The sequence below is a fragment of the Mobula hypostoma genome, chromosome 1, assembly GCF_963921235.1.
Source record: "Mobula hypostoma chromosome 1, sMobHyp1.1, whole genome shotgun sequence".
Classification (NCBI taxonomy): domain Eukaryota; kingdom Metazoa; phylum Chordata; class Chondrichthyes; order Myliobatiformes; family Myliobatidae; genus Mobula; species Mobula hypostoma.
The window spans coordinates 95,024,389-95,050,398 of record NC_086097.1 but is presented as its reverse complement, the minus strand read 5'-3'; the positions used below and the strand labels follow the sequence as shown (position 1 = coordinate 95,050,398).

The 26,010-nt window shown below is 43.7% G+C and overlaps 1 protein-coding gene across 6 annotated transcripts in view; it reads left to right on the top strand.

The window, feature by feature from the left end:
* The window catches only part of rad51b (RAD51 paralog B), a 619,344-nt gene that overhangs the window by 513,912 nt on the left and 79,422 nt on the right, over positions 1 to 26,010 (top strand). The gene's annotated exons all lie outside the window — the stretch shown is intronic.

Below are 26,010 nucleotides of genomic sequence, written 5' to 3'. Positions count from 1 at the left end.
ACATTCCTTTGGGCTTATGAAAGAACATTAATGTTACCTATAAGTGATAAGCCTGAATCCAAAAATGAGTTCATCGATCTAGCTCAAAGTGACCAATAGGCATTTAGTCATTAAGAGACTTCCTTATATTAATGGTGTCTGAGACTAAGAAAGAATCCAGCTGCTATGAGCAAACAGTCAAAAGGAAAATATACAAACTTCACACAGACAACACTGGATGTCAAGATTGAACCTACAGTAGGTGGGTGGTGCTATGAGATAGCAGTTGCACTAACAATGTCACTGTGTCACCAACAATGGGTTGAGGTAAGGGCAGAAACTGTTTGCATTGATGTTGTCCAGATTGGAGGACATTAGTTATGGGGAAGAAAAGGATTGACTGGATTTGGTTTAACTGGAGTGAAGGAGTCTGCAGAATACCCACTACAGAAAGGGGTAATGTTTTTTGAAAGATGACTACCTGGTGGAAAGTATTTGGATCCTCAATGGATAAGATGGCATCAAAACATGGGCAAATTAATCCTTGAATAAGCCAAAGGTGTCCACAGAAATCCTGCAGCATTCTGTCCACCCATAAATTAAGGAATGGGAATGTAGAGAGAATTGGTTATTGGGAAAACTAGTGAAGAAATGGGATTTCTCCATGAGTTGGTATAGACTCAATAGGCTGATTGCCACCTTCTTCTATTGTAGGTTAATATGGAAATCTTTTATCTGAGGCTTAGGCCATTTCCTAAGCTCTGAGGTTTCTAAACCACTGCATGAACCTCTTGGGTGGAAGTGTGTTGGCTGGGACCTTTAGCTTGTACAGTCGGCCCTCCCTATCTGCAGGGGATTGGTTCCGGGACCCCCTGCGGATACTAAAAAACGCAGATGCTCAAGTCCATTATATAAAATGGCGTAGTATTTGCATATAACCTACGCACATCCTCCCGTGTACTTTAAATCATCTCTAGATTACTTATAATACCTAATATAATGGAGGAGAAGGAGGTGGGAGGAGAAGATGGTGGCGCAATGCAGCACGCGCAGCTCTCCGGTGAAATGATATCATATTTGTAAGTAGGGTACCATGCACAATTCTGATTTGATGGAGATAGACGTGAGAAGCAGAGGAACATCTGGAGAAAACTTCTGAAATGCCCGTTCGCTGCCGCTGCTACTGTGCGATCGAGAATCTCTGGAGGGAAGGCTCCAAAATCCCCGGCTTTGCCTGCTGCTGGCGACCGAGGCTGGGGTCGAAGCGTTCGGCAGAGATGGTGCTTGGTACTCGGTGTCAGAGGGTTGATCGGAGGCTCAAAGTTTTCGGACGACTCAGAGTCGGACTGTGGTCAGGCATGGCAGAGAGTGTTTTCTTCCTTCTCTCGCCTGCATGAGACGTGGGACTTTCGAGAGAGTTTGAACTTTTTTACTGTGACCATGGCCTGTTCTCCATCAAGTTATGGTATTGTTGCACTGTTGTAACTATATGTTATAATTACGTTTTTTTTGTTAGTTTTTCAGTCTTGGTCTGTCCTGTGTTTCTGTGATATCACACTGGAGGAATATTGTGTCATTTCTTAATGCATGCATTACTAAATGACAATAAAAGAGGACTGCGTGTCCTCATAATCTAATCTAATCTAATAATCTAATACAATGTAAATGCTATGTAAATAGTTGCTCTACTGTATTGTTTAGGAAATAATGATAAGAAAAAATACTCAAACAATGAGTGCTGGAGAGAGAACTTCCGGGTTTTTCCAATCCGCGGTTGGTTGAATCCGCGCATGCGGAACCCGCGGATAAGGAGGGCCAACTTTACCATCATGCACACTGTGAGAGCTGTAGTCAGAAGCTCCATTTGATATTTCATTCGCAGAGTTCATTCCTACCAGGCTGCCTTCCAATAGCCACAGTGAATAAGTGATTTTACCTCCTCTCCTACCACCCCCAAACAAAAGAAACTGCTGACCATTCTGTCTCATTCCCACAGTGAAGCCCTTCAACTCTGAAGCTGTGAAACCTAGGGCTAGGCTCACAAAGAAATAAATAAGTAGGCTTGCAAAAACTTGTGAGGATCAGACAAATTCTAATACTCCTCTTTGATAGGACCAAGCTGTGTAGTTATCCACCCACAACCCTTGTCAACTTGAGCACCACATACCATCAAGGCTTATTTAAATAAGCTATGTACATCAAAATGAAAATCTGGAATAGAATACACTGGAAACAATCAGCAGGTCAGGCCAAATCTGTGGAGATAGAAGCAGTTTAATATTTCAGGTCAAAGGCAGCACCTGTTGCTTTTTCCAGATTTTCTGTTTTTATTATGTGTTAAAGCTCATTACAATGAGCTGGTAGATGGCGGCTTCTCCTACAGTTTAGCAATATAAAGGCGAAATACTGTATTTATAGTTTTTTTGTTTCTACATCAGGTTTGCTATCCTGGTAGTAGGATAAGTGTGGAGTAGAACATTAGGGGCAGCTCCTGTGCTCTTCTTTTCATTCAACATATGGAATCTTGAATCTTGAAGATATGGAATCTTCTTTGTTCTTTGCCTGGTATTTCAGACAAATACCAGACAGGGCCTTTAGTCCAGGATCTCAGGAGAATAAAGCATTTCCAATGCAGATGTCAATCTTAACACCAGGAATGATGGCCATGAAACTACAAACCCTTCTGTTTCATTTTGTTGTTTACAGTGAGAATCTACCTCTTTACCCAGATTGGCCATCATCACAGCAGTGGCCTCTTGACACACATGGTCCTAAGGGTATTAAGGATGGGGAATGAATGCTGGTCTTGCCAACATTACCCTCACCCCAGAAATTAATAAAATTAAGCCTGGGTTATGTACTCAATTCTTTAGAGTTGATCTTGGATCCGTAACTTGCTCAGTTCAGAAACGACATTTCCACTGAGATTTACAATAAGAAAAAGTGACTGCGATTGCATAGACTGCCACTGGTCAGACCTCATCCATAATTTGTCAATCTTGGTTGCTATACCTGAGGAGATGTATGCGAGGTAAAAAAATGCAGAGATAGTATCTGTATAAAGACCTATGGCTAACAAAGTCTGGGTGAACATCTCCTCTAGAGATGGTGAAGTTAAGGCATGCACTGATAAAGGAGCCAAAATAAGAATTAATGTGGTGCACCAATGATCATCTGCCAGCTGTAGTGATTAACATGTCTATCCCTAAAATTACGAACCATCTCTAAACACCTTTTCTTCTCTGAGCACTTTGAATATGATGTGGTTTCCCAGGTTAGTGCATGAAGTCCTTGTGTTCTACTTGCAGCAGTTTTCCATTTCTGCCACGTTCTTTAAACATCCCTGATCAGAGTCACTAATAACGTCCTATGAGGTCATGACATGTCTTGTCTTGTCCAGCCTATCCAACCTTCAGCCATTGACCACTTGTGACACTACTGCCTCTCAACTCCTGTGACCCGGGTTCAATCCTGGCCTCTAGTGCTGTCTGAGTAGAGTTTGCACATTTTCCCTGTGACCCTATGGGTTTCCCTGGATGCTTCAGTTTTCTCATTCATCCCAAAGGATTGCTAGGATAATTGGCCACTGTAAATTGCCATTAATGTGGTTGATCCTTGGGGAGCCAATAGGTATGCGGGGATAATAAAATAGGATTAGTTTTAAGGATTTTTTGATAGTTGGCGTGGAATATTTTGGCCAAGGTATCTACTTACTTATTGCCTAACTCCAGGAGTACATTTAGTAGAAATTCTACAGTCGAGCCTTTGTCTTTGGTTCACACGACAACTTCTATCCCCTTGATTCCAATTCCATCCCTCTTGCTGGAAAGCTATCTGAATCTGTACCCTTGCTGGAGACACCAAAGCTTGCGCTTGCTGGAATTGTTTGTTGCTCCTCTAACAAACAGACCACAAATCTATGCCATTAGCAGGACTGCCTCTTCTGTCTTCTGATTGTTGTTAGGTACTTTCTTACCTCTGCTCACTTGCAGCTGAAACGCTCACCATACTTTTTTTGCTTCTAGTCTTGATTGGTCCAGTGTATCCTTCCTTGCTTCAGAACCATTATTCCCAAGTTTTCCTGTTCTTCAGGTTTGATAACATCTTCCTTAACCTTGTTTTCAACTCCTTCACACTGTTGCTTCTCCTCTCTCTGTAATCCTGTCCAGATTACAACTTGCATGAGATGTATACGTTTCTCAACTTCAGGCTTCCTGCTCATTCCTGGACTGAATTACTTAATTGTTGGCAACTGAGCCTTCATACAGTATGCCAAGAACCTAATCCCTGGAATTTCCTTCTAAGACCTCTTTATATCATTTAAACAGTACTTAAAAGCTACATCTATCAGGCAATTATCTTGGTGTAGTAAAACTGCAAGAAACCACCATCAATTGTTCAGAAATTCTGATGGTACTGTATCCAGCTCACTCACTAGTTTGGGATGTGAGCTGAGATCCTGAGTGCAAACAAGTTTTTGTAGTCAGGCCAGGGATTGAAGGTGCATCCAGGTCCAGATCCAGACAGTGGGCTAGATATGTGGCGACTGGAGCCACGGCTGGGTCCAGAACACTGGAAGTCAGGAACGTGGATGGGTTTGAAGTTGTAGCCAGGGCCTAGAATGCTTGTATATTGCCCACTCCCTTCAAACTCACCAGGTTCACTGAAAGATGTGTTATACCAATGTGTAACCTGGAGTATTGCGTGCAGTTTTGGTCCCCTAATCTGAGCAAAGCATCCTTGCCATAGGGGGAGTACAAAGAAGGTTCACCAGATTGATTCCTGGGATGGCAGGACTTTCATATGATGAAAGACTGGATCGACTAGGCTTATACTCGTTGGAATTTAGAAGATTGTGGGGATCTTATTGAAACATATAAAATCCTAAAGGGATTTGACAGGCTAGAGGCAGGAAGATTGTTCCCGATGTTGGGGAAGTCCAAAATGAGGGGTCACAGTTTGAGGATAAAGGGGAAGCCTTTTAGGACCAAGATTAGGAAAAACTTCTTCACACAGAGAGTAGTGAATCTGTGGAATTCTCTGCCACAGGAAACAGTTGAGGCCATTTCATTGGCTATATTTAAGAGGGAGTTAGATATGGCCCTTGTGGCTAAAGGGATCGGGGGTATGGGGGGAAGGCTGGTACAGGGTTCTGAGTTGGATGATCAGCCATGATCATACTGAATGGCGGTGCAGGCTCAAAGGGCCGAATGGCCTCCTCCTACACCTATTTTCTATGTTTCTATGTAACTTATGAAAGCAAGCAAAATATAAGAGTGGTTTGGGTATTAATAGTAGTCCAGCTATCACTAAGTCCTAAAATGGCCAGATTGTTGTGGTTTACAGCTGAATTTGATATATTGCATTTAATTCTGAAACACTTAAAGCTGTTTTGCTATGTTAAAGAGTCCATAGGACTGGAAGTTATTGAGAGAATCTGGTGAAATGTGTTGTAGCTTGTGAATTGCATGATCACAGATGAGAAAGGATTTGCAAGGGGAGGATATTCTTTGGACAATGTTGCAAAACAGGTCAGATTTTTTTTTAGCTTGAAACAGGTCCTTAGGATCGACTGGTCCATGCCAACTAGATGCCCCATCTAGGCTAGTCCCATTTACCAACATTTGATCACCTCTCAGTTTCCCCCACTCAAAGGAATAAAGTTATAGCTCCTTGTAACATAGTCCCTCAACATCCTTGTAAATCTGTCCTGTGTAACGCACACAAGGTGCTGAAGGAATTCAGCAGGTCAGGCGACATCTGTGGAGAGGCATAAACAGTCAATGTTTCAAGCCAACACCCTTCATCGAGAATTTTCTGCACTCTTTCCAGTTCAACAACATCCTTCTGATAGCAGGGTGACCAAAACTAAACACAATACTCCAAATGCAGCTCACCAGCATCTTGTACAAACACACAATGATTTCCAAAGTTTTATACTCATTGCCCTGACTTGTGAAGGCCAACATGCAAATCCAGGTGATCATGGATTGGCTGCCTTACGACACACAGCACCTAAAAGTTAATGTCATTGCTTGCATATAGTCGGCAAATGATCCATATTGTCTATTTTGTGCCACTGATAAGGCAAATGTCTGGCTCATGGTCTTTAAAAGAAAAAATAAGTGTGGATTTTTAAGGATCATCTGGCAACTGATTAGCAGTCATGTTCCCAAAGCTTTGTTAAGTAATGGCAGTGTAAAATAACTAGGTTTCCTGTTGTCTGATCAGTGGTTTTACTGAAGTGATTCAGTGTTCCATGCATGCATGGCTGCTTCACTTTGTGTCTGGATACAAAATTCCATTGAAATGCAAAAATTATTCAATGTACGGACATGGTCTCAAGCTCTGATGTGCAGTTCTGTCACAATTTTAGAGTGATAGAGTAATAGAGCTATAATGCATGGAAACCGATGCCTCAGCCCATAATGCCCATTGTAACCAAGTTGCCTAACTGAGCCGCTCCCAGTTGCCAGCAACACAGCAAAAAATGGCCAAACAGCATCTATAGGTCCTGACGAAGGGTCTCGGCCCAAAACGTCGACTGTACCTCTTCCTATAGATGCTGCCCGGCCTGCTGCGTTCACCAGCATTTTTTGTGTGAGTTGCTTGAAATTCCAGCATCTGCAGATTTCCTCATGTTTGCTCCCAATTGCCTGTGTATTACCAATATCTAAGCCTCTCCTATCCATTACTTGTCTGAGGCTACATCCACACTACGCCGGATAATTTTGAAAACAAAGCTTTTTCTCTTCATTTTGACCTTCCGTCCACACTGAAACAGCGTTTTCAGCCCTGGAAAATGGAGATTTTCAGAAACGGTCTCCAGAGTGAATAAATCTGAAAACGCCTAATATCCGTTGCAGTGTGTACGGGGTAACCAGAGCTTTTTAAAACCACTGTCATGACGTGCCGGAACAAATGGCGACAGCGCGGCATTTCATTGTTTTCTTCTGATTATTCTTCTTATTATTATTATTACTACTTTATTGTCGCCAAACAATTGATACTAGAGCATACAATCATCACAGCGATATTTGATTCTGCGCTTTGCAGAACCTAACAATTTCAGAACAGATGGCAACGAGACTGAAGCCAGAAGAGGTAGAAATGTACTCACCAAATACTTTGACCCATAGCTTACTGAATAAATAAGTATACTCACTTCGCCCTGTTTTCTGTCCTTGCTTGTATGAAGGTGCTTTACCTATTTATGCAAGTACTTCTCTGACAATAGATCTGTAACAGCCTAATGTAACATTGTATGGAAATACAAGATAACACTGATGCAGACAAGTTTTATACATTTAACAAGGTGCTTTATTAATGCAACAGAGTTATCAGTTTTTCAACGTTTGTCGTCAGCTGGGTCATACTGTCCGTGAACTCCCTGTCGGTTGCCTCCATACGCTCCAGTATTTGTTTTTTTTAGTTTTAAGTCCTCCTGCGCGAGAGCCAAGAGCAATTCCTTTAAAGTTTTTCTACTCTGTAACTGGACAAACATGCACCAAGTATACCGTTTCCTCTTCGCTTGTTTTCTGTGTGTCCTGCGCATGCCCAGTAGGAGGGGATTCGTCCAAATATCCATCTAATGTGGACAGAGATATTTTGAAAAACGCTTAGTGTGGACGCCTATCATTTTTACTCAAAACCGGCGTTTTCAAAATTATCCAGCGTAGTGTAGATGTAGCCTGAGTGTCTTTTAAAGGTTGTAATTGTTCCTTCCTTAAATATTTCTTCTGGCAACTTGGTCCATTAACACACTGTCACATGTGTGAAAGACTTGCCCAAAGTTCTTTTCAAACCTTTCCCTCTCATCTTACACCTAAGTCCTCTGACTTCCCAAACGTTTTGGAAAGACTGACTATTCACCTTACCTGTGCCCCTTATGATGTTATACGACTTATTGAGTTCATCCCTCAGCCTCCAGGGAAAGCAGTATCAGTCTATCTAGACTCTCCTTATAACTCAAGCACTTCAGTCCTGATAACATCTGTAAATCTTTTTTTGTGCCCTCCCAAGTTTAATGACATCTTTCAGAGAGCATGGTGATTAGAACGGTATGTAGTATTCCAAATGTGGCCTTACCAACATTCAGCTGTACATTTGAATTATGCGTATTTCCTTAGTAGCTGCTTATTCCAAACAATGGTTTTATTTGAAGCTGTCTTCGGTATTCTTTTATTGTGTCTCCTCTCCTGAAATGACCCACTCTCTGTTCAGTGTCGACTTTGGTTCTGTCTGATTTTATACTGCATACATCAGGCTTAATTGCAGAAAACAGTTACAAAAAACAGGGAAATATAGAAGAACCAAAGTGAAACTTTCCCTCCTTTTGTTCCCTAAAATAAGATGCCGGACTAAATTTCGAGACTCAAGAGTTTTCTCAGCTGTGGCTCACTAATCACAGCTACCCAGCAACAACTTCGCATCATATTGTTTTGTTGATGATAATCTTCTAATTTTTCTGTTTGTTCTCAGGATGTGGCAAGGCTGACATAAATGGCCCAAATCATATGCCAACCATGTTGTGTGGGATAGAGACTTGTGTAGAGTCAGAGGTTATTGACTTGTTTGGATTCATTCTTGTTACAGAGTTGGTTAAAGAGAAAATAGAACTTGACTTGTCACGTGAGGGTGGAATTTCAGCTTATGTTGTTTAGAACCACATTTCTGCTACCTTAGCAAAGCAGCCAGCTTAATCAAAGATGCCTTCCCCCACAGACATTCTCTCTTCTTCCCCCTGCCCCCCATCGTGTGGAGGATGCAAAAGCCTGAACTCATGTACCAGCAGGCTCAAGGCTTTTCTGCCACTGTTACAGGACTATTGAACAAAACCTAGTATGATAAGATAGTCTGAACCTCACAATGGCCTTGGCCTTAAGGTTTGCCTGCATTGCACTTTCTCTGTAACTGTAACACTTTATTCTGGATTCCTGTGTTGTTTTCCCTTGTACTACCTGGATGAACTGTTAGAATAAGTGATCTCTATGGATGCCATACAAAGGAAAAGTTTTTCTCTATATCTTGGTAAATGTGACAATAATAGATAAATTTACCTATATTTACAATATGACATTCCCAACGGGTAATTAACCATAAAGGACAGAATGCATTTCGTGGATGACATTCCTTTGCTGTGATCAGTTCCTTGAAGGCAAGCTGACTCCATTGTGAAAGAAAGCACTTCCTCTGCAGGGGCCTGTGGGAAAGAGTTGTTTGCCAATTCACCCGAGTGCATGCAAGCTCTTTCCTTTCTTCATTCTCCTGGTGGGAGGGAATGGCCTTCACCTTCTCCGAAGTGAGGCAGCAAAGTAACAAAAAGAAAGTTTGGCTGCTGTGTAAACTGCAGACTGGGCTGGACTTGGGCAGTGCTCTGGGGAATGTGAATTGGAGCTTAATCAGATTCTCAAGGCCATTCCAGAGCTGGAAAAGTTGAAGTCAAAGTCGAGTTTATTGTCATATGCACAAGTATACGTGTGCACGGGTGCAATGAAAAACTTGCAACATTACAAGTACAGAGCATCGTATAAGCAGTATCCACAAGAAAAACATAAATTATGCACAGTTTTTTAAACATAAAAGCACATTAGAACAGAAAAAGAAAGAAGTCTGTTTTAGTGCAAAGTGTTCATAATGTTTTGCTGGCTGGTTCATGAATTTGGTAGTTGAAGGGAAGTAGCTCTTTTTGAACCTGCTGTTGTGGGACTTTGGGTTTCAGTACCTTCTGTTAGATGGTAACTTCAAGAAGATGTGGTCTGGATGGTGGGGATCTTTGCTGATAGATGATGCATAGTTAGAGGAACAGAGGTTAGATTTTGTGGACATGATAGAGACACACTGGTGACATGTTGCCTCCTAGGCGCCAGAATCAGGGATGTCTTGGATCGGGTCCATGACATTCTAAAGGAGGAGGAGGAGCAGCCAGAAGTCTTGGTACATATTGGCACCAGTGGCATAGGTAGGAAAGGTGAGGAGGTCCTGAAGAGAGATTTTAGGGATCTAGGTAGAAAGCTGAAAAGCAGGACTGCCAGGGTAGTAATCTCTGGATCGCTGCCTGTGCCGAGTGCCATTGAGGGTAAGAATAGGATGACTTGGCAGATGAACGTGTGGCTGAGGAACTGGTGCAGGGGGCAGGGGTTCAGATTTTAGGATCTCTTCTGGGGAAGGTGTAACCTGTAAAAAAGGGATAGGTTACACCTGAATCTGAGTGGGACCAATATCCTTGTGGACAGGTTTGCTGGAGCTGTTCAGGAGGGTTTAAACTACGTTTGTAATTTGGTGGGGGATGGGAAGTGCGGTGATAGAGCTGAGGATGGGGTAGTTGGTTTACAAGCAGAGGCAGTGTATTGTAAGATTGCTAGCAAGGAGAGGCTGATGGTAGGGTAAAATTGCAGTCAAAAAGATGAGTTGCAATGTGTGAAAAAGGGGGCAAAATCGAAAGGGTGATGACTGAAGACATTATATTTGAATGCACGCATAAGGTAAATAAACTTGTAGCACAGTACAGATTGGCATGTTTGATGTTGTGGGCTGAGAGTTTACGTCCAAGGATTCACATTGTATCAAAAGGACAGGCAGGTAGGGTGGCTCTGGTAGTAAAAAAAAATTAAATCAAATCATAAAAAAGAGATGACAGAGGATTGGAAGGTGTAGAATTGTTGTGGGTAGAGCTAAGAAACTGCAAGGGTAAAAAGGCCCTGATGAGACTTCGTAACAGTGGCAAAGATGTGTTCTACAAGTTACAACAGGAGATAGAAAATGCCTGTCAAAAGGGCAATGTTACAATGGGCACAGGGGATTTCAATATGCAGGTAAATTGGGAAAATCATTTTGGTTCTGGTTGCCAGGGTGGAGCGTGGAGGGAGGGGGGAAGGATTTGTGGAATGCCTACGAGATGGCTTTTTAGAGCAGCTCATGGTTAAACCCTCTAGGGGATCAGCTGTTCTGGATTGGGTGTTGTGCAATGACCCGGAACTGAGGTAAAGGAACCTATCGGAGACAGTGATCATAATGTGAAACAATTCACCCTGCAGTTTGAGAACAAGCTGCTAAAATCAGATGTATCTATATTACAGTGGAGTAAAGGGAATTACAGAGGCATGAGAAAGGAGCAAAATTTATTGGAAGGATATAGTAGCAGTGATGATGGCAGAGCAGCAATGGCTGGAGTTTCTGGAAGCGGTTCAAAAGGCACAGGATAGATACACCCCAAGGAAAAGAAGTATTCTCAAGGCAGGATGATGCAACTGTGGCTGACAAAAAAAGTCAAAGCCAACATAAAAACCAGTTGTTGTTGTTTCCTAAGCCATTCACACTTCTAATTGAAGTGTGACCCAGGAGTGGGAGACACGAGTCTATCCGTTCGGGAGCCAAGGTTGGGTCAATCTTCGTCTGGCATCTCATCCACAGCCGTTCCAACATGGGCGGCCCTGAATTGGCACTGCCTGTTGGGGACCTTGAAGCGCACAAGCCTCCACACGACATCAATGTGTTAATCCAGGTCATGGAGGATAAAAGCCGGTGAGAGCGTATAAATAGAGCAAAACTTAGTGGGAAGTTAGAGGAATGAAGAGCTTTTAAAAAACAACATAAGGCAACTAAAAAAGTAATAATGAAGGAAAAGATAGAATACGAAGGTAAGCTGGTCAATAATATTGAAGAGGATACCAAAAGTTTCTTCAGTATATATCAAGTGTAAAAGAGAGATGTGAGTAGATATCAGGCCACTGGAAAATGATGCTGGAGAGGTAGTAAAGGGGGATAAGGAAGTGGTGTATGATCTGAATAAATATTTTGCATCAGTCTTCACTGTGAAAGACACTAGCAGTATGTCGGAAGTTCAAGAGTGTCGAGGATAGAAGTGAGTAAAGTTGCCATTACTAGTGAGGAAGTCCTTGGGAAAATGAAAGGCCTGAAGGTAGATAAGTCACCTGGACCAAATGGTTTACACCCCAGGGTTCTGAAAGAGATATCTGAAGAGATCGTGGAGGCATTAGCAATGATCTTTCAAGAATCAATGGAATCTGGCATAGTTCTGGAGAACTGGAAAATTGCAAATGTCACTCCACTCTTCAAGAAGGGAGAACAGCAGAAGAAAGAAAATTATAGGCCAGTTAGTCTGACCTCAGTGATTGGGAAGGTTTTGGCATCAATTGTTAAGGATGTGGTTTCAGGGTCCTTGGAGCCACATGATAAAATAGGCCAAAGTCAGCATGATTTCCTGAGGGAAAATCTTGTCTGGCAAATCAGATGGAATTCTTTGAAGAAATAACAAGCAGGATAGACGAAGGGGAATCAGTAGATGTTTTGTGCTTGGATTTTCAGAAGGCCTGCTTTGACAAGGTGCCACACATGAGGCTGCTTAACAAGTTAAGAGCCCATGGTATTACAGGAAAGATACTAGCATAGATAAAACAGTGGTTGATTGTCAAGAGTGAGAATAAAGGAAACCTCTTCTGCTTGGCTGCAGGTAACTAGTGGTGTTTCGGAGAGGTCTGTGTTGGGACCGTTTCTTTTTACATTATATGCATTAATTGGATGATGTAACTGATGGTTTTGTGGCTAAGTTTGTGGACGATTTGAAGATAGGTGGAGGGGCAGATAGTGTTGATGAAGCAGAGAGGCTGCAGAAGGACTTAGATTAGGAGAATGGGCAAAGAAATGGCAGATGGAATACAGCATGAGGAAATGCGTGGCCATGCATTTTGATAGAAAAAATAAAAGCATAAACTATTTTCTAAATGGAGCAAAAATTCAAAAATCTGAGGTGCAAAGGAAATTGGGAGTCCTTGTGCAGGATTCCCTAAAGGTTAATTTGCAGGTTGACTTGGTGGTGAGGAAGACAAATGCAATGTTAGCGTTCATTTCAATATAAAAGCAAGGATATAATATTGAGGCTTTATGAGCAGTTTTGGAGCCCTTATCTCAAAAAGGGTACGCTGACATTGAAGAGGGTTCAAAGGAGGTTCACGAACATGATTCTGGGATTGAAAGGCTTATCATATAAGGAATCTTTGATAGTTCTGGGCCTGTAGTCACTGGAATTCAGAAGAATGAGGGGGATCTCATGAAAACCTATTGACTGTTGAAAGGCCTCAATAGGGTGGATGTACAGAGGACTTTTCCTATGGTGGGGGGAGCCTAAGACCAGAGGACAAAACCTCAGAATAGAAGGAAATGCATTTAGAATGGAGATGAGGAGGAATTTCTTTAGCCAGAGAGTGGTGAATCTGTGGAATTCATTGCCACCGGCAGCTGTAGAGGCTAAGTGATTGGGTATATTTAAGGCAGAAGTTCATAGATTCTTGAGGAGAAGGTAGAAGAATGGGACTGAGAGGGAAATGATGAAATGGCGAAGCAGCTACTCGATGGGCCAAGTGCCTAGTTCTGCTCCTATACCGTATGTTGCCGTCTTGAGACAGCGTCTCCGGAACATAGAAGAGTACAGCACAGGAACAGGCCAGTCGCCTCACAATGTTGTGCCGAACCAGCTGAAAAGCAAATCAAAAACACCCAAACACTAATCCCTCTTACCTACAGCATGTCTCTATCTCTTCATCCTCCTTACATCCATGTGTATATGCAAACATCTCTCAAAAGCCTCTAATGTATTTGCCTCTGCCTCCATACCAGGCAGTGTATTCCAGACATCCACGACTTACCCCGTACATCCCCCTTGAACCTTCCCCCTCTCATCTTCATTGCATGCCCTCTAGTATTAAACACTTCAACCCTGGGAAACAGATACTCTATGTCCACTCTATCTCTGCCTCTCATAATCAGATCTCCTGTCAGCCTCCACCGCTCCAGAGAAAACAACCCAAGTTTATCCAGCCTCCAATGATAGCACATGCCCTCTCAACCAGGCAGTATCCTGGTAAACCTCTTCTGCACCCTCTCCAAAGTCTCAACATCCTTCCTATAGTGGGGCAACAAGAATTGTATGCAATACTCCTGATGTGGCCTCACCAGAGTTTTATAAAGTTGCAACATAACCTCTTGACTCTTGAACTCAATGCCTCGACTAATAAAAGCAAGTATTCTATAACCCTTCTTAACTACTGTGGACCTTTGTAGCCACTTTCAAGGAGCTATGAACATGGATCCCAAGATCTCTCTGCTCGGCAACACTGTTAAGGATCTTGCCCTTAACAGTGTACTGTCTCTTTGCATTTGCCCTATGTAGGTGCAGCACCTCACAATTATCTGGGTTAAATTCCATCTGCCATTTCTCTGCCCATATCTATAACTGATCTATATTGTGCTGTATTCTTTGTCAGTCTTCTACACTATCCACAGCTCCACCAATCTTGGTATCATCTACAGACTTACTAACCCACCCATCTACATTTTCCATTCAGGGCATTTATACTGTGTACATTACAAACAGCAGAGGTCCCAGCACAAATCCCTTTGGAACATCACTAATTACAGACCTCCAGCTCGAATAAATCCTTCAACCACTACCCTCTGATTTCTATGTGCAAGCCAGTTCTAAATCCAAACAGCCAATTTACTGTGGACCCCCTGCAGCTCAATCTTCTGGATTAGCCTCCCATGAGGGACTTTGTCAAACACCTTACTAAAATCTATGTAGACAACATCCACTGCCCTACCCTCCTCAGATACTATTGGTAGATACTTCTGATGGTGGGGAGGAACATGCCTGTGATGCATTGGGCTGAGTCCGTGCTCTCTGCTGTTTCTTACATTTCTGTGTATTTGAAATGTCATACTAGACCATGAGGCAGCTAGTGAAGATGCTTTCAACAGTACATCGTAGAAGTTTATTAGAGTGTTCAACGATAAGCTGACCCTTTCTAACCTCTTAAGAAAGTAAAGACACATTCCTTGTGATTGCATCTATGTCCTTGATCCAGTATAGGTCATCCAGTATGTTAACAACCAGGAATTTAAAGCTGCCACCTCTCTCGACCACTGTTTCCAAATGTAGACTGGTGGATGTTTGCCCTACTTCCCCTTTCTGAAGTCAGCAATCAGCTCTTTAGTTTTGCTGATATCGAGAGAGAGGTTGCTGTTGCCACGTCACTCAACCAAGTGACCTATATCACTCTGGTAAACTGACTCATCTATCTGTGATCCAACAAAGCAGTGTCATTGGCAAATATGTAGATAACATTGGAGCTGTGCTTAGCCACACCGAAATGTGCATATGGGAAGTTGAACAGTGGGCTAAGCACACAGACATGAGTAACACCCGATTAGTGATCAACAAGGAACAGATATTGTTACCAATCCTCATGGGTTGAGCTGATGTGCTCCTTTATGGGTAATTTAATCACTGCCAGCAAAAGAGGGACTACAGTGATCATCTGAACCAAATGGAAGGGTTTGGGGTTATTTTTGTTCATTAAGAGCCAGAAGACAGATGCTCAATTTTGGATATGTGCATTTTAGAGGGCACTGCTCTTACACACTTGTGGCAGTGGGGCTTTCTCAGGCCAACTATTCATTAGCATAGAGCATTTACCAAAATTATGTTGAGGCAAATATATACTTGGTGTCACTTTGAAACAATCTTATAGGGCAGGGGTTCCTAACCAGGGATCCACAGAGCTCTTGCTTAATGGTATTGGTCCATGGCATTAAAAGTTTGGGAACCTGTGTTCTAGGGGGTCAAGCATACATATCCCACAAGTATTAGACTGAGTAAGGTTTTTGGAGCTACAGGTACCTGCAACTGAGGATGCAGTTGCCTTGGACTGAGGATGCAGGTGTGTTGGACCGATATTGCAAATGTTGGTTGTGGTTACAATTGTGTTAATACAGGTGCGTTAAGGCCAATTTATACTTTTGCATCAAATCAACGCCGTAAGTATGGCATAGCCGCGTACCCTACACCGTAGCCTGACGCGCTCCTCCCCAAAAATGTAACTACATGTTGTGGCGACGCAGACCGCAACAACTGTGATTGGTCTGTTTGGTAACATCGCATTTCCTCCTACGCTGCAGTAGCTTCCCATTGGGTGACTGAAGGGCAGGGAAGGAACTCTGGCTGCAATGCTTTCCATAAAGCTTTACAGACCTCTGAAATTATGGAGGACCCTGTGCTTGACGCCAGTTTGTAGCTAGCTGCTACAGCCTGTTGACTTCCACCTGAAGCTAAAACTCGAATGGTGATTGCCAGTCTCTGAGTATACTCTGTGTACACTGATGCGAAATAAATGGTTGGAGACGATGAACCAAATCGTCAAATCTACCTGCCGACATCTGAAAATATTTGAAATGCATTTCCTCGTCTATGTCTCTCAGTGGCCGGACAAGCACAGAAAATTCACCCTCCTTCAGTTTCAGTCGCCATTGTTTGAAGTTTGAGTTTCTTCGTGTTGAGTTTCAACGCAGTGGCATAGAAACCCCACCACCAACTCGCGTTTTGGCGGTGAATTGCAGAGTGACGCAGACACACCAACACACAAGTATAAATGCTGACAATGGCGTAGCCCATTTGCGTAGGCTACGGCGTAAGCTGGTACACACAAGTACAAATCAGCCTTTAGGCTGCTGATAATGTGTGGGACTGTGGTTACGGCTGTTTTAAACTCGGATACAGGTGCATTAGGCTGATGATTATGTGGTTACGGCTGTTTTAAACTAGGATACTGATGGATTAGAATGATAATACAGGTGAGAGACTGTGGTTATGGTTGTGCTGAACTGAGGATACAGGTGTGTTGGACTATAAGTACAACTGAGTTAGACTGAGGATGCAGTGTTCTGAAGATTTCTTCTTACTTCAGTTATGAATGGCTGGTCCCTTATTTTGAGCTCAGGACCTCTGACCTGTGTTCCCCGAATTCTGGCAATATGTGGATTTCAAAACTAGGGGAGACAACACACTGGACTTGGTTTATACCAACACACCACAGGCATACAAAGCAGCCCCCCACCCCCATCTTGGCCACTCTGACCACATATCTGTCATATTAACACCAGCAAATAAACCACTGCTTAAACGTGTGAGAGCAGAGAAAAGAGAGATAAGGGTCTGGCCAAAAGGAGCAGCCTCAGCACTACAAGACTGTTTTTTGCACACAGACTGGGACATATTCAAAACAGCAGCCTCCTATGATGACCATACAGACATTGAGGAGTATGCGGAGGCAGTAATCAGCTACATAGCCAAATGCACGGAGGATGTCACTGTGATGAAAACCTTCACCGCACATGGTTATGAAAAGCCGTGGATGACAACAGCGGTGCGTTCACTACTGAAGGCCCGTGACACAGCCTACAGATCGGGGGACAGGAGAGCGCTTCGCTCAGCCAGGTCTGCGCTTTCACTCGGGATCAGGAAAGCGATAAGGGCCTACACGGGCAAAATATATGGACACTTCTGTGACACAGGTGACACCAGACGGATGTGGCAGGGAATTAAAGCTCTGACAGACTACAAGATCAGGCAGAAAACTGATGACAGCGACGTCTCTCTTCCAGACAGGCCGAACAATTTCTTTGCCCACTTCGAAGCATCAAACACTACAGCAAGGGGGAGAGCCAGTCCCTTTTCACTATCTGACCAGCCGGCTTCAATCATTGATCCAGAGCAAACACGGAGGACCCTTGCCAGGGTCAACCCACGAAAAGCGGGAGGTCTCGACAACATCCCTGGACGTGTGCTCAAGGAATGTGCTGATGTATTAGCAGATGTCCTGACAGACATTTTCAACATCTCTCTTAGTCAAGCTTTTGTCCCCAGATGCTTCAAAACCTCCACAATCATCCCTGTAGCAAAGAAATCAGTTGTAGCTTGTCTGAATGATTACCGACCCGTTGCCCTGACCCCCATAGTGATGAAATGTTTTGAATGGCTTGTCAAGCCTCATATCACAGCCAGCCTCCCCTCATCGCTGGATCCTCTACAGTTTGCTTATCCTCCAAATCGCTGTACAGAGGAGGCAATATCCACTACACTGCACACAGTTCTCTCTCACTTGGACAACAAAGACACTTATGCCAGAATCCTGTACATTGATTTCAGTTCAGCGTTCAATACCATCATCCCATCATCCCATAGTGGAGAAACTGTCACTGCTTGGCCTTAGCACTGCCATGTGTCGCTGGATTCTGGATTTCTTGTCAGAGAGACCACAGTCAGTCCGTGTTGGCAGGAACATCTCTGACTTCATCACACTGGGCACTGGATCCCCACAAGGCTGTGTACTTAGCGCATTGCTGTGTACACTGCTAACACATGACTGTGCAGCCAGATTCAAGGAGAACCTGATCATTAAATTTGCAGATGATACCACAGTGGTGGGGGCTCATCAGCAATACTGATGAAACAATGTACAGAGAGGAGGTCAAACACCTAGAGAGCTGGTGCAGGGATAACAACTTGATGCTTAATGTCACCAAAACCAAGGAGATGATCGTCGATTTCAGACGGTCTCCGCCTGAGCACACACCCCTCAGCATCAGCGGCTCCACAGTGGAGAGAGTGGAAAACATCAAGTTCCTTGGGGTACAGATCTCGGACAATCTCACCTGGTCCAGGAACACCACTGGGATTGTGAAACGGGCCCAGCAGAGATTGCACTTTCTGAGGAAGCTTAAACAAGCATCATGCCCCACTAACATCTTAACTACATTCTACAGAAGCGTGGTCGAGAGTGTGCTGACCTTTTGCATCACAACCTGGTACTCCAGCTGCAGTGCTGTCATCAAAAAAGCCTTGCAGAGGGTGGTTAGGGGAGCAGAGAAGGTTATTGGGGTCTCCCTACCTTCTGTCCAAGACCTCTTTCAGAGTCGATGCCTCCAGAAGACACGGTACATCATTAAAGACCCCTCACACCCTCTCCATGAACTGTTTGTTCTTCTGCCATCAGGCAAACGTTACAGGAGCATCAAAACTAAAACCACAAGGCTACTAAACAGCTTCCTCCCACAGGCAGTCAGACTGCTAAATAGCTGCTCTAGCTGACTCTGCTTTGGACACTTTTAACTTGCACTGGACACTTATAACTGATTTTAACTGACATGTGGCTGTTGTGTTTTACTATTTATTGTTATGTTTATTAGTTAGTGTTGCATCTGTTATGCTATGATTGCACTGCCCCTGAGAAATGCTGTCTCATTCTGCCCTGCAGAGCTGATGTATGGTTAGAATGACAATAAAGTTTTTTTGAATCTTTGAATCTGCTTCTGGATACCACAGTCAGGGTAGTATCATCCCTGTAAAACATGTTATTCATCAGAAGAGACTTGTGAACATCCCCCTTATGTTTTGTGTTTCTTACATCCCTTGTAAAAATTATACAGCACCTCTTCCCATTCAATTTAATTCCTTCATACTTCTCAACCTTAAACTTCATCTTACTTATGTCTGTCCATTTCACCAGACTGCCTGATGTCCTCTGAAATTTGTTGCTTTTCCCTGCATTTTTGAACTTCATCTCATATGCAGACTTTCAACTAGTGTGTGTCCTACACATCCAAATCCAGAACACTTACAATTACCAAAAGCAGTACTGGTCCTAATGCCAGCTCCTCAGGAAATCTTCCCTTTGGAAACTCAACTTGACCAGCTGCGTGAATTCTGTGGTTACAGGAGTGGGTTAGGGACTGGGTTCTTGTGGTTAGTGACTCACCCTCACACAAGCCAGACCTTTTCACCATATACAAGTCAGGAGTGTGATGGAACACTCTCCAATTGCTTGGATGAGTACAGCTCTAAGAATACTCAATAAGCTCAAAAGAACAAAACGATCCACTTGATTAGCATCCCATTTGCCATCCTTCGTATTCATTCCTTCCGCCATTGGCTCACAGTGACTGTAATATTGCTTTCTAAAAAAAATTGTTCAGTTTTGAGCCCCCTGCTGTAAGAAAGATGCCATTAAGCTGGAAAGAGTGAAGAGATTTATAAGGATGTTTCCAGGACTCCAGGGCTTGAGCTATGGAGGGAGTTTAAACAGGTTAGAAGTGTGGGAGAGAGAGAGGTATATAAAATCATGAAGTCATAATAGGGTCAATTAACACAGTCTTTGTTCGCAGGGTTAGGGAATCAAGAATTGGAGGACATACCTCAGGAGACTGAAGAAATTTTATATGTCCCTTTGACTCTCACCAATTTTTATCAATGCACCATAGAAGGCATCTAATTCAGATACTGTGCTCCATGACCGCAGGAAACTGCAGAGTTGTGAAACACAGCTCAGCATATCACAGAAGTAAGCCTTGTCTCCATGGACTCTGTCTACATTTATCACTGCCTCAGTAAAGCCTCTCTTTTACAAGTTATGTATCTGAAAAAACTTCTGGTATCCTCCTTACTATTATCGGCTAGCTTACTTTCGTATTCCATCTTTACCTTCTTAATGACTTTTTTAGTTGCCTTCTGTTGGTTTTTAAATGCTTTCCAATCCTCTAACTTTCCTCTAATTTTTTGTTCTATTATATACCCTCCTTTGGCTCTTATAATGGCTTTGACTTCTCTTGTTAGCCATGGTTGTGTCATCTTTCCTTTAGAATACTTCTTCCTCTTTGGGATGTATATATCCCGTGCTTTCCAAATTACTTCCAGAAATTTCAGCCATTGCTGCTCTGCTGTCATCATTGCCAGTGTTCTTTTCCAATCAATTCTGGCCAACTCCTCTGTAATTCCCTTTACTCCACTGTAATACTGATACATCTGACTTTCTCCTCACATTTTAGGGTGAATTTGATCATATTATGATCACTTGCCCCAAAGGGTTCTTTTATCTTTTTTCTCTCTAATGAATTCTGGTTCAACACCCAATCCAGAATAGCTGATCCTCTAGTGGGCTCAACCATGAGCTGCTGTAAAAAACCATCTCATAGGCAGTCCAGAAACTCCCCCTCTGTAATCCAGCACCAACCAGATTTTCCCAATCTACCTGCATATTGAAGTCCCCTGTGACTATCGTAACATTGCCCTTTTGGCATGTATTTTCTATTTCCCATTGTAATTTGTAGGCCACATCCTTACTACTGTTTGGGGTCTGTATACAATTCCCATCAGGGTCTTTTTACCCTTGTAGTTCCTTAGCTCTATCCACAACGATTCAACACCTTCTGACCCTATGTCACCTCTTTCTAAAGATTTTATTTTTTTTAAACCAACAGAGCAAAGCCCCTCTGCCTTCCTGCCTGCCCTTTTGATACAATTTGTATCCCTGGACATTAAGATCTTGTTTTAGCCATGATTCAGTGATGCCTACAACATCATACCTGCCAATCTGCGACTGTGCTGCAAGTCCATCTACCTTATTCCGTGTACTGCGCGGTTTCAGATACAACACCCTGTATTCACCCTTTTCGATCTTGTCTGCCTTTACATTGCAAGTCATCCTGTTGACTGCAATTTTGCCCTGTCAACAGCCTCTCCTCACTACACATTGCCTCTGTTTGCAAAGCAGCTACGTCATCGTCAGCACTATTATCTGCCTTTCCTATGATACTTGCTGCATTGAAATATATGCAGTTCAGGACACTAGTCGTACCACACTCACCTTTTGATTCCTGACTTTGTCTGAGGTCTTACCAACATCTGCCTCCACAACCTCTCCACTAACTGTTCTGGCAGTCTGGTTCCCATCCCCCTGCAACTTTAGTTTAAACCCCACTGTGCAGCATTAACAAACCTTCCCGCTAGGATATTAGTCTCCCTCCAATTCGGGTGCAAGCTTTCCCTTCTGTATAGGTTCCACCTTCCCTGAAAGGGAGCCCAAGGATCCAAAAACCTTATGCCCTCCCTCCGAGCCACATATTAAACTGTATAATCTTCCTAGTTCTGGCCTTAGTAGCACGTGGCACAGGTAGAGATCCTGAGATCACAACCCTGGAGGTTCTGCCCTTTAACTTAGCACCTTAATTCCCTGAACTCCCTATGCAGAACCTCGTCACTCATCCTACCCATGTCACTGGTACCGACATGGACCATGACTTCTGGCTGTTCACCCTCCCACTTAAGAATGCTGAGGACTCGATCCGAGATATCCCGATTCTGGCACCCGAGAGGCAACCTATCATTCGGGAATCTCATTCTCGCTCACAGAACCTCCTGTTCATTCCCCTAACTATGAATCTCCTATCGCCACAGTGTGCCTCTTCTCCTCCACTTCCCCTTCTGAGTTACAGAGGCAGACTCAGTGCCAAAGACTCACCCACTACAACTTTCCTCTGGTTAGGTCATCCACCCCACCGTGAGTATCTAAAGTGACATACCTGTTGTTGAGAGGGATGGCCAAAGGAGTTCGGTTTTACCATAAAACCAGGACGAACCAAAAGGCTCAGACCAGTTATACTCACAGATCCCGATTATGCAGATAACATAGTTCTGCTCTCTGACCAGATGGAGGAAGCACAGCAGCTACTGACAAAAGTGGAAACTGAGTGCAATAAAGTTGGACTTCACCTAAATGCTAAAAAGACAGAGTACATGGCGTTTAACTGCGACGAAGGTACTCTCAAGACCGTAAAGAATGATACTATTAAGAAAGTCTTTGACTTCAAGTACCTCGGGTCAAGAATGATGAGTCCGGAGAAGGACATAAAAATACAGAAGGCACTGGCGTGAAGGGCTAAGAAACAACATGAAGGAAATCTGGAAGTCAAACCTGATCAGAGGGCTTAAAAAGAGGATCTTCATAGCAGTCATAGAGTCCATTCTCACATACGGATGCGAGACGTGGACACTCACCAAGACGATGCGAAAGTCTCTAGATGGTTGCTGTACACGAATGCTCCGGATGGCTCTTGACGCGAGTTGGCAACAGCACATGACGAACGTCGAGCCCTATGACGACCTACCGATGCTCACCACTAAAATCGAGACGAGAAGACTGCAACTAGCGGGGCACTTTCTACGCCACCCCGAGCTACCTGCCAGCCTAGTCATCATATGAGAGCCCAAGCACGGGAGGATGAACCCTGGGCGCCCTCCTAAGACTATGGTCAACACGCTCCTAGAAGACAGCAGCGTGGTTAATGTAGATGAACTGAACACACTGATGAGAGAGAGGGAGAAGTGGAGAGTCCGTCATCGTGCCCAACGCCGGCCCCCTAGGCCTGAGTCGACGTAGTAGTAATAGTAGCAGCAGTCACAGGAGTACTCTGCACTGGCTCCTTAACCTCTTTCCCCTTCCTGACTGTTACCTAGTTTCCTGTGTCCTGCATCTTGGGTGTAACAACCTCTCTGTATGTCCTATGTATCACCCCCTCAACCTTCCGAATGATCCAGAGTTCATCCAGTTCCAGCTCCAGCTCCTTAACATGGTTTGTTAGGAGCTGCAGCTGGAATTACTTCTTGCTGTTGTAGTCATCAGGGACACAGGGTATCTCTGCTTTCCCACATCTCTGAGCAGATATAAAGAAGGGAACGAAAATAATGGGCTTTTCACAGTCATAGTCATAGTCATACTTTATTGATCCCAGGGGAAATTGGTTTTCGTTACAGTTGCACCATATCTAATTAAATAGTAATTAAACCATAAATAATTAAATAGTAATATGTAAATTATGCCAGGAAAGTCCAGAATCAGCCTATTGGCTCAGGGTGTCTGACCCTCCAAGGGAGGAATTGTAAAGTTTGATGGCCACAGGCAGGACTGACTTCCTTTTCTTTCCTTTGCTTTCTTTGAGTGAAGCCTTTCTTCATTGAAGCCTTGAAGAGCTAAAGTCTTAAGATCACCACTCTGACTATGTCCTCCCAGATGACAGCTTTTATATCCCTTCACGCCCTGACCAACCAAAAATCTATCAACCTCTGCCCTAAATATACATAGACACTTGTTCTCCAAAGCAGCCTGTGGCAACGAATTCCACAGATTCACCACTCTCTAGCTAAAGAAATTCCTCCTCACCTCCATTCTAAAAGGACACCCCTTTATTCTGAGGCTGTATCCTCTGGTCCTAGACTCTCCCACCATAGGAAACATCCCCTCCAAATGCACTCCAACAAGGCCTTTCAAAATTTGATAGGTTTCAATTTGGACACTGCTCATTTTCCTGAATTATAGTGAATACAGAGCCAGAGCCATCAAATGCTCTTCATGTAGCAAGCCATTCAATCCTGGAATAATTTTTGTGAACCTCCTTTGAACCCTCTCCAATGTCAGCACATCCTTTCTAAGAAAAGGGGCCCAAAACTGCTCATAATATTCCAAGTGAGGTCTCACCAACTTACAAAATCTCAACATTACATCCTTGCTTGTATATTCTAGTCCTTGTATTCTACATTGAAACAAATGGTAGCATCACATTTACCTTCCTCACCATAGACTCAAACTGCAAATTAACCTCAAGCAAGAAAAAAACCTGCAGATGCTGGAAATCCAAGCAACACACACAAAATGCTGGAGGAACTCAGCAGGCCAGGCAGCATCTTTGGAAAAGAGTAAACAGTCAACGTTTCGGGCCGAGACCCTTCATCAGGACTGGAGGAAAACAGATGAGGAGTCAGAGTTAGAAGCGGGGGGGAGGGGAGGTGATAGGTAAAACTGGGAGGTGGGGAGGGTTGGAGGGAAGAATTAAAGAGCTGGGAAGTTGGTAAAAGAGATACAGGGCTGGAGAAGGAGGAACCTGACAGGAGAGGACAGAAGGCCATTGAAGAAAGAAAAGGGGGAGGAGCACCAGGGGGAGGTAATAGGCAAGTAAGGAGATAAGGTGAGAGAGGGAAATGGGAATTAGGAATTGTGATTGGGGTGGGGGTAGTACCAGAAGTTAGAGGAGTCAATGTTCATGCCATCAGGTTTGTGGCTGCCCAGATGGAATATAAGGTGTTGCTCCTCCAACCTGAGTGTGGCTTCATCACAACAGTAGAGGAGGCCATGGACTGACATGTCAGAATAGAAAAGGGAAGTGGAATTAAAATCGGCGGCCATTGGGAGATCCCACTTTTTCTGATGTTCAGAGCATAGGTGCTTGGAGAAGCGGTTTCCCAATCTATGTCAGGTCTCACCGATACACAGGAGGCCACACCGGGAGCATCTGATACAGTCGATGACCCCAACAGACTCACAGGTGAAGTGTCATCTCACATGGAAGGACTGTATGGGGCCCTGAATGGTAGTGAGGGAGGAAGTGTAGAGACAGGTGTAGCACTTGTTATGCCTGCAAAGATAAGTGCCAGGAGGGAGATCAGTGGGGAGGAACGAATGGACAAGGGAGCTGAGTAGGGAGCGATCCCTGCAGAAAGCAGGAAATGGGGTGGGTGGGAGATGTGCTTGGTGATGGGATCCCATTGGAGATGGCTGAAGTTACGGAAAATTACGGGCTGAACGCAGAGGCTGGTGGGGGTAGGTGAGGACAAGAGGAACCCTATCCCTGGGGGAGTGGCAGGAGGATGGGGTGAAGGCAGACATGTCAAAATGAAAGAGATGCGGTTGAGGGCAGCATTGATGGTGGAGGAAGGGAAGCCCCTTTCTTTGAAGAAGGGTATTCAGCTGTTCCGGAATGAAAAGCCGAGAGTAGATGCAGCGGAGGCAGGAGAATTGACAAAATGGGGTGGCAATTTTTACAAGTAACGGGGTGGGAAGAGGTATAGTCCAAATAGCTGTGAGAATCAATGGGTTTATAATAGACATCAGTAGATAGGCTGTCTCCAGAGATAGAGGCAAAGAGATCATGAAATTAACGTTGAGGGAATCCTGCACAAGGCTTCCCAAGTCCCTTTGCACCTCAGATTTTTGGATTTTCTCTCCATTTAGAAAATAGTCTACCCTTTTATTTCTTCTACCGAAGTCCATGACCATACACTTCCCGACACTGTATTCCATCTGCCATTTCTTTCCCCTTTCTCCTAATTTATCTGTCCTCCTATAGCCTCTCTACTTTCTGAAAACTACCTGCCCTTCCAACTATCTTCGTATCATTTGCAAACTTTGCAACAAAGTCATCAACAAAACTACAACTATGATCTACAGCAGTAACTCACCTAGGCCGGTTTAAGAGGACTATCCAGCTTGTTATCTTTACCACCTACAAAGGCAACAGGCCCAAAGGAATACCACTGTCTGTAGCCTCTTTCTCAAGTTACACACCATTGTG